This window comes from Clinocottus analis, unplaced genomic scaffold (assembly GCF_023055335.1).
Source record: "Clinocottus analis isolate CAN_PGR_092001 unplaced genomic scaffold, fCliAna1.0.p SCAF_4, whole genome shotgun sequence".
Classification (NCBI taxonomy): Eukaryota; Metazoa; Chordata; class Actinopteri; order Perciformes; family Cottidae; genus Clinocottus; species Clinocottus analis.
In genome coordinates, this window is record NW_027176153.1 from 2,285,672 (window position 1) to 2,294,825 (window position 9,154).

Here is a 9,154-nt window from a genome sequence, read left to right on the forward strand (position 1 = left end):
AAGACAATCGAACAGGTCGCACTCGGTCATGTTGTGGAAACACTGTGAGGTGTGTCCAATAGCTGTTCTCCTTTGTCCTACCAGCTGTGCGAGGACAATGAAAGTGAAACTATCCACGACCTGTCAATCACAGGCTTGTGTTGATCTTATGTAAAGAAGAAAAACTTGTTCGCTCGTTATGCACTGTGTGTGTTTTTACTGGTACTCTTAGATCATGATTGGAGTAGGCGTGACTAGTTTATGTGTCATCAGGTGCTTAATAATTCCACTGGCGTGTCCTGAAGACATTCCTGTGTAGCTTTGGCTTCCTGCTCGGCCTCATTGGGCCTTGATGCAAGAACAACGAGCCCGTTCTTATCATGAATCTCATCTTCTTTTGTGAGGTTTGTTCCTGCAAGTGATCCTAGTTTGATTCATTAAACCCTCTTGATTGCGCAAACTTCTCACTTCCACCTGTTCACATGTTCAGAGATGTATCATGACCACCATCTACGCCCCTGAACGTCAGCATGAGGCGACCTGTTGAACTGCACTCGTTGGCAAGCTGTTGACAAACCTGTTTTTTTTTTATTGTTTAATGGAAAAGCTTTTGATGTCTAACCAGCTTAAAATATGTCCACTATGAGGGCAGTGATCAATGTGATGGGTGTGGTGGAGACATCAGCTATATAACACACGGTACAATGTAGTTTGTGACAATCCAGACTTTGGTTAGCTGCCGATAAAACCACAGAAAGCTCCAAACTGCTGAAGACATCGTCGACGGAGGAAAAAAAAAGTGAGTGTTTTCTTTTGTTCAAGAGGGAAACGTTTACTTTGTACAAAACAAAATATCGCTGAATTTTAGCACTAATTTGGTTCGACAACATCCACCTCACTGGATTTCTTTCAGGTTTCACGACTCACCTTTCTCTCTCCTGCTCGTTCCCTAACACCTTCTTCTGTATTTTATTTGTTCCCCATTTTCTATAGAGATCACGATGAACTCCAAGGTAATATATTATGTGTTTATCCCCAACACTGAAGAGCCTTTAGAATGAATATGAAAGACTGTGTGAGACGCCACAGTCAGTGAATAAACCAAGATGATGCATGTTTACTGTCTATTGTTGAACCTATTGTCCATCTTTAGTAAAATAAATAAATACAATTTAAGGAAGATGAGGAAGATTGCAGTGTACAATGAAAATTGAAAGTTGTTTAATGGTGGAGTAGGTCTCTCCAATATTTGTTCTACTTTGTCCTATCAGGAGCTCAATGATCTGGCTGTGTTTTTAAGACATTCCTTTGTTTGTGACATTCCTGGTTTCACTGGTACTCTCTTGGATAATAACTGATCAGGGTTTTTGTTCTGTGTGTCCTGCCAGGTGTTCAATGATCCCATCCACGGCACGATACTGTTACACCCTCTTCTGGTCAAAATCATAGACACGCCTCATTTCCAGAGACTGCGATACATCAAGCAGCTTGGAGGGTGTTACTTTGTCTACCCTGGAGCATCCCACAACCGCTTTGAACACTCGATCGGGTACGTCTGCTCTCATCAGACAGTTTTATGTGACAACTGTTCATACGTTTGCAGCAGGATACTTGAGTTTTGTGTTGTGTTGTATTCGGGGTAAAGGGTGGCGCACTTGGCAGGAAAGCTCGTGAAAGCTCTACAATCAAAGCAGACGGAACTCAACATCACTGAACGAGACGTCCTTTGTGTGCAGATCGCTGGTCTTTGCCATGACCTGGGTGAGTGACACACACGGCCTCACTATGACATCTCATGCATGAAGGCAGACGATAGAAATACATCCACATGTACACTTTGTTGAGCTGCAGCCAATCAGAGCAACAGCAGCAGATCATCCAGGTTCAATGCTTGAATGCTTTAGGTGTGATGATTACAGATATATCTGGAAAGGGCTCACACTTTCAGACAGTGACCAGTAAATATCTGAGATGTTATTTGTCATTGTCCCTTTGAGTCATCACTAAAAGGGGAAGTCAATTGGTTATGGCACCTCTCCAGCTACCAGTTCACACAATAAACTCTTGTTTATTTATCCATATCTAGGACATGGGCCTTTTTCCCATCTGTTTGAAACATTCATCCACAAAACCAGACCGGAATGGAAGGTAAGAAACCTTAAAATAACCGTTCTAGTCTGGGTGAGAGTATCAGCGACCAGGAGAGTCTGGGGCAAACCCGAAAGGAAAAGAGAGACTCGTATTATATTTTAACAGATGGTCCTATCCGATACAAGTATACATACAGTTGTATACATCATGTATATTAGACGGCTTTCTCCAAAACATCAATATTTATCCAATGAAATGACATGAAACATGATGATATCACAATATTAACATTGTTTGAATAAATGTCAACAATATCATCTAAATAATAAACTGTAGTAAAATGAACATGAGTAATACATCATTTTTCTAAATGAGTTTATTCAGATTTTTTATTATGAATTCACGGTGTGTGTTCACAAATCTGTGTCTTGCAGCATGAGACAGCCTCTGAGGAAATGTTTGACGACATGGTGGAACATAATGGCATTCAGGAGATTATGATGGAACATGAACTGGTGCTGCCCATTGACATGACGTTCATCAAAGAGATGATTAAAGGACTGGTACGTGTCCGTGTGGCTTGAGTGAAATCCGTCAGTATCGCCACGTTTGCTACAGCCGCCGATCTGATGCCGCCGTTGTTCTGTCATCTCCGCAGTCACCTGATGGCCTTCCACCTGTAGGCCGTCCAGACAAGCGCTTCCTCTATGATATCGTGGCCAACAAAAGAAATGGCATTGATGTGGACAAGTTTGACTACCTCGCCAGGTGGGGCTCGTTGAACTACAATGTATTATTCACCCCGAACAATTACAACGTTCTCATTACTCTATCAATGTGCAGCATTCACTTTGATTAGTTTAACGTAAAAAGCTTCTTCTTTTCGTATTTCCTCGCTCTGTCTCTTCTCAGGGATGCCCACTACCTGGGCATCAAGAGCGGCTTTGACCATCTCTGCTTTATACAATTTGCCAGAGTGTGTAAAGTGGACGGAATCCAGCAAATCTGCACAAGAGACAAGGTGAAGACTTTGCAGTTTCTCCTTTTTTAATCAGTTTTCGAACACCAAAACCATTTCAGGGTCCAACAATAAGGATTGCGAATAAGCTGTGTTATTACAAGGGAAGTCAGAATATGACATTTTTATATCACAATTGTTTTTTTACTGTTTTCACCATTATTAACTGGACAATTTCAAATAAGTCTTATGAACTAAAAGATGAATGATGAACTATTTCCCTTTTCTTAGTTTAAGTCATCCTTACTGGGTTTTTGCATAAAACACAATTTAAATAATTAGGAAATATACGCGTAAGTGTGTCTTCATTGATGAACTGACCGTGTTGTAAGCGGGATAATGCCCTTCGAGGTGTCCACGATATGGAATTACAAAAGGCATTTCCTGCTGAAAATGCATTGGAATGCTGAAAGCAGGAAGCTTGAAGCTGAAATATTTGAAACTACAGAAAAGCGAAAGTACATGCTGAAAAGTGTTGTAGCCAAAAAGCGTTGAACTGAACTGCTGGAAATCCTTGAAGTTGAAAAAGTTGGAAACAAGAAAATCCGTAGGCGATATGCCCTTAAAGAGCTGAACATTTTGATAGCTGAATGGTTTCTGTAGCTGAAAGAATGTAGGAGGAGAAGAAATTCAAAAAAGAAGTCAAATAAAGATTCGCCCAACAGCGATCCAACCAGTAATGGACTTTCTCTCAGCTCCATTATATGAATCGGCAACATCACACGCAGAAAATATTTCTACAGATGCGCAATATAAACATATGCTCTCCACAGGAAGTGGACAATCTGTACGACTTGTTCCACTTGAGATACCTTCTCCACAGAAGAGCCTACCAGCACAAAGTGAACAAAATCATTGAGTCAATGTGAGTAGCTACGTTTCCCACGTTGGTACTCTCATAACAACGTTCACCTTTTTCTGTTAATGCTTATTTTCATTTGCTTCATAATCCCCTCTTGCATGTTACGCAGCTAAATGTTTCAAAAAGTGATGATGTGATTTTTCAGGATCTTGGAGGCCTTTGAAAAAGCAGATGAGCACATCCAGATTAAAGTCTCAGAAACGGAGACGATACCTCTTCATGAAGTCATAAACAACATGGATGCCTACACCAAGCTGACAGGTAGAAACCGCTGTGAGCTGCGAGCTTGTGTTTTATCATGAAGATGAATTTATGATACTTCATCATAAGATTGCACCTTGAACTTTGACGCTGGTCTGGAAGGTACTTCTGTCTGAAGTTTCCATGTGTCAGCGTTTTCTCTCCAGGTTCTCTGGCTTCCTTTCACAGCCTAAAGACACGCAGCTTATTTTATTTGTTTATTTATTAGCCTTTATTGAACCAGGTCGGACGCATAGAGATACAATGACCTCTTTTCCAAGGGCACCCTGGCCAAGACCGCAGCATAAAAAAAGTTACAACAGTCACACGACACACAGAGATCAGATAACAGAAATAAAAACATTAAAATATAAAACAGGGCTAAGCTTAGGTTAATTGGACTGTAAATTGCGGGGAGGTGTGAAAATCTTTGGCGATTGGACTCCATCCTGAATTAGGATAAGCAAGGGGTAGTCGTGCTGGTGGTGGGGTTGAAGAAGGGAGTAGCTGTGAGCTCATGATGAATGATAAGCGGGACTGGATGCTCACTGGAGGAGCCTGGAGTGGAGGAGGGGTCGCATCGCTTTGAGCTGAAACGACCACTGACAGCAGCTGAGAAGACACCTTTTAAAAGTTTGACCACAACACTGTGATTGGCTTACGGAAACTTCTCCGACTCCGCACAGCATTTAATCCACTCACACGTTGGCACTTGTGAAGACTAAACAAAGACACGACTCTTTAAACTCCAGACTCTCTTCTTAAAGCCCTCTGCACTTCGCTTCAGCACGGAGATCCCAAAACTGGACCTTCTCTGCTTCGGTTGCTTCGGTATTATAGGACGCTTGAGTTTGGATCACATTGATGACCCTTTTCTTTGGTTTGTTCTAACTCTGCTGCAGATGATGTTTTTGGACAAATACTCAACTCTCCCAACGAGGAGCTGGCCGAGGCTCAGAAGATTCTTAAGATGATCGTCCACCGACAGCACTACAAGTTTCTGGGTGAAACAAAGGTCACTGAGGTACGCACTAGTGTCATTGTGTGTCTGTATTACATTCAGGTCTGGACTGTTGTCCTTTCAAAGGAAAGGCCACTTGACCTTTGGTGCCAGAGCAGCAAATACATCAAATCAGAGTAACGAAGGCACACGTGTGGATCACAAATCCAATGAAAAAAATGCTTCAGCATGTTTCTGTCTTTGTGTGCACGCTGGGTTTTATCTGTGACTCCACAAAGAGTTGTATGCAAGAGGAGTTTTGTGATGATTGCTGTGTTGTTGTGGACAGAGAGCGAGAACCCAGAGATGAAGTTACATTTTTACATTTAACTTTCTTGTCCCTCCCGTCTCTCACCTTTTCTCCCTCTCTAAGGCCATGCAGAGTGAGATGATGAAAAACGATGTAGAGGTGAGGTTTTTATAGTCTAAATACTTTAACTTTTCATCCTGTTTATTAAGATGTGATGTGTACGATATGAATGGGAAGAAACTTCACGGAGGGCAACAGCAGTTCGTGTTGTCAATGCAACAAGCATGTAGTCGTGATTTTGATCAGGGATCATGATACTTTGACAGCTGTGGAGGAGGAAGAGTTGGTGGTTCAATCCCCAGCTTTTCCTGTCCACATATCCATTGTGTACTGTGTCTATTGACATGTTAGCATGTAGTGTACATGTTATTTTAACCACGGCACATATTATTATGCTGGACGCTGTTTACATCTATAATAGACTGCTGCTATTAATCTTAATCACTTTATCTGGTCACCATCTCAAAGGTTTGTCTTTATTTACTCCTGTTAAGTTTTGTATAGTTTTTACTTTAGTACTAGTAATATCTACTTTAATATGTATGGTTTCTACTCTAATACTAGTAATATCTACTTTAATATGTGTGGTTTCTACTCTAATACTAGTAATATCTACTTTAATATGTATGGTTTCTACTCTAATACTAGTAATATCTATTTTAATATGTATAGTTTCTACTCTAATACTAGTAATATCTATTTTAATATGTATAGTTTCTACTCTAATACTAGTAATATCTATTTTAATATGTATAGTTTCTACTCTAATACTAGTCTTACCTATGGCTCAATTTAGGGGTGAGACAAACGTAAAGTGTGGACAAAGAGACGAGACAGTGTTTTTAAATGTAACTTAATCTGGATTAGCGTACGTCCACTGATTGTTGAGTTAGAATCAATTTAAAATCTCTCCCATTAATCACCTTTTCTCCCCAAGGACATGAAAAGTCTTTGGAAAAAGCAATTGGTGACAGCCTGTAAGAAAGCCAAACTGACAACCATCGAAGACGACTTTGACATTCACGTGAGTTTTAGTCGAATTCCTTTTACTTCATGTGTAGAGGACTTTGTAATTAAACTCACAGAGATGTCTGCGGAGGGTTTTTTCTCGAGAATCATTATACGGAAATCAATCGCCTTCAACAGTCACATATAATGTTCAGGTATTGAGCAGCGTACACTCCATCTTTACCCTTTTGCTTATGCCTGTTTGCTGGATCATGAATGGTTATTAAAGATGTGTTACGAAGCCTAGAGATCCAGAGTTTATGAGTAAAACTTAACAACTTAATGCTTCATCCTCACTCTTCTGATGCAGTGTGGGAAAGTTCACTGCGTTCAAGAAGAGTGACAACGTTGCTTGGCTAATTTTCTGTAACCAGTGTAGCATTGAAGCATGGTGGAATTAGCTAGCTCGCTACTAGACCGCTGGTAGCTAGCTTGATGACTCCACCATGCTTCAATGCTACACTGGTTACAGAAAATTAGCCGAACGGCGGAAAAAAAGTCCAGCTGGGCCCAACAGTCCCTCCAGCCCACTCATCGATCCGCAGATGGACAAGCTAACTAGCTAACTAGCGAACTAGCTAACGAGTCAGCCATGCGTCTGGTCTCTCTCAGAACGACTAACAACATTTTCCTTTGTTCCAGTCAAATGTTCACTATTCTTTTTTTATGGGGAGCATGAAACGTAACAATAAAGACTTTAACCTTTAACATAATCATTTAATATTGTAATTTCACGTTGTCTTTAAATATCTTGGATATCATATTTAATTAGTGAGACGTTGCCTTCCTTCTCTGGCTTAAAATCATGCGTCTGTCTTCTGTCTCTTTTAGATCGTTAAAATGGATTATGGGATGAAAGAAAATGATCCCATCATGAAGATGGGGTTCTACTCAAAGAGCGACCCGGAAACAGCAGTAACTCTCACCGTCGACGAGGTGAGAACTAAAGCAGTGACCGCAACTGTTTTAATGTTGATCTTTTCGTGGCTTGTGTGTATTTATTTATTCGTGTGATCATTCTCTCATGTTTGCCGCTCTCATTCTTGTCAGGCGTCCATGTTTACTCCAACATGCTTCTCTGAGCAGCTGATCAGGGTTTACTGGAAGAAGATTGATCAAACCAGTCAGAAGATTAATCAAACCAATCTGACAAAGGTTCGGAAGTGCGTGAGCCAGCTGTGCCGGAAGAAACAATGGCCAAAAGCTGAGGTAATATTTAGGCTATGATGTAACGTACTGTCGAGGGTTCTGTGTATTATATGTTATGTTCACTCGGCACTGCTCTCGTTACTGATACTTATGTACTTTTGTCTTTATTTACAGTAGGAGACACAGTAAACCTAGCCGGAGCCACCAATGAAGCAGTTTTTGTCACACCGCGGTGAGGGTGGTCTTGTCTTGGGTTATTGTCTTGTCATTTCCTGTTTTATTTTGAAGACCTAACTCTCCTCCCGTCTCAGGTCACTTGCCCTTCCTCTTGAATCACCTGCCCATCATCCCTGATTCCTGATTGTGTCCACCTGTTGCCCATTATTCTCATGTGCTTATAGTCGGAGTCTCCCCTTTGTCCTGTGCCAAAGTGTTGGTCCTTGTCCGCACACATAAGCATTTATCCATAGTCAAGTTTGCCAAGAGCCTTTTTGCTACGTAAATTGTTTTCTGGCTTTTCCTTTGAGAGTGGTTTTTCATTTGTTGAAGTTTTTCTCGTTTAGCTTCGATTTGTGTTATTTTGTAATCAGTTTTCTTCCTCCCCTTTGGAGCGATTTTGTGTTTAATTAGTACTAGGTAGCTGTAGAGCCTCATGTTTAGGTGAGCCTTTTGTCCCGTTCAGTAGTTTTGGGTTTTCCCCTGGTTTTGATTTTTACTCTAGCTTTTGTTATCCTCCTTTTGGGAGCAATTTATGTTTTAGGATCTTCCATGTTTTTTTGCCCCTACTTTTACTGGAGAATTCCTTTTTTTTTTTATCAAGCGTTTTTTCGTCAGCAAGCTATTATTGCCAGAACGTTGTCTTTGAGTGAGGTTTTCATAGCCCAATGGTTTTTCACTCTCCAAAGAGGTCCTGAAACAATAAACTGGGCTCGTACATTACATCCTCTGCATCGGAGTCCTCCTTCCAGTCCCAACCTGACAGTTTTGGAAAATGAAGATTAAAATTAACAAAAAAAGGAAAGCCAACCCTCACTGATCCTCATTCTGGTTGATTATTATTATGAAGCAACACTTACTGCTTTATTTTATTAGCATTGTTTTTATCGTCATGTCTTTATTTTAGTTCTTAGTTTGTTCTTATATCAATTGGTTTTATTGTACCATTTTATAATCGGGGTTTATAACTTTGACCATTGTGTTGCTTTTGGTTGAGCTTTCTGTTTATATATTGGTTTGTCTGTGAACAAAAAAAACATGTAAAATCTGCTTTTAAAGGTGCTTTATTAATAAAGTCACTAGTATCTGATCATTACCCCATGTGCTCCTCATTGTTCCTTCCTCCATTTATAACACGTGGACTGATAATACTAATTAAGCGTGTAATCAGCTAATAATCAAATAAAACAAGCACACACGTCAGAAGCTTTCATGTTCCTGGTAAACTGCTGTCAGTCCCCGGGATTTGATCCCCGCACGTGGGTCCTGACATGCACGATG

General features: G+C 40.5%; 1 pseudogene; it reads left to right on the forward strand.

Moving 5' to 3' along the window:
- The first annotated feature begins 976 nt into the window (after window positions 1-976).
- Window positions 977-8,937, forward strand: LOC137800540 (deoxynucleoside triphosphate triphosphohydrolase SAMHD1-like; annotated as a pseudogene).
- Window positions 8,938-9,154: the final 217 nt, after the last annotated feature.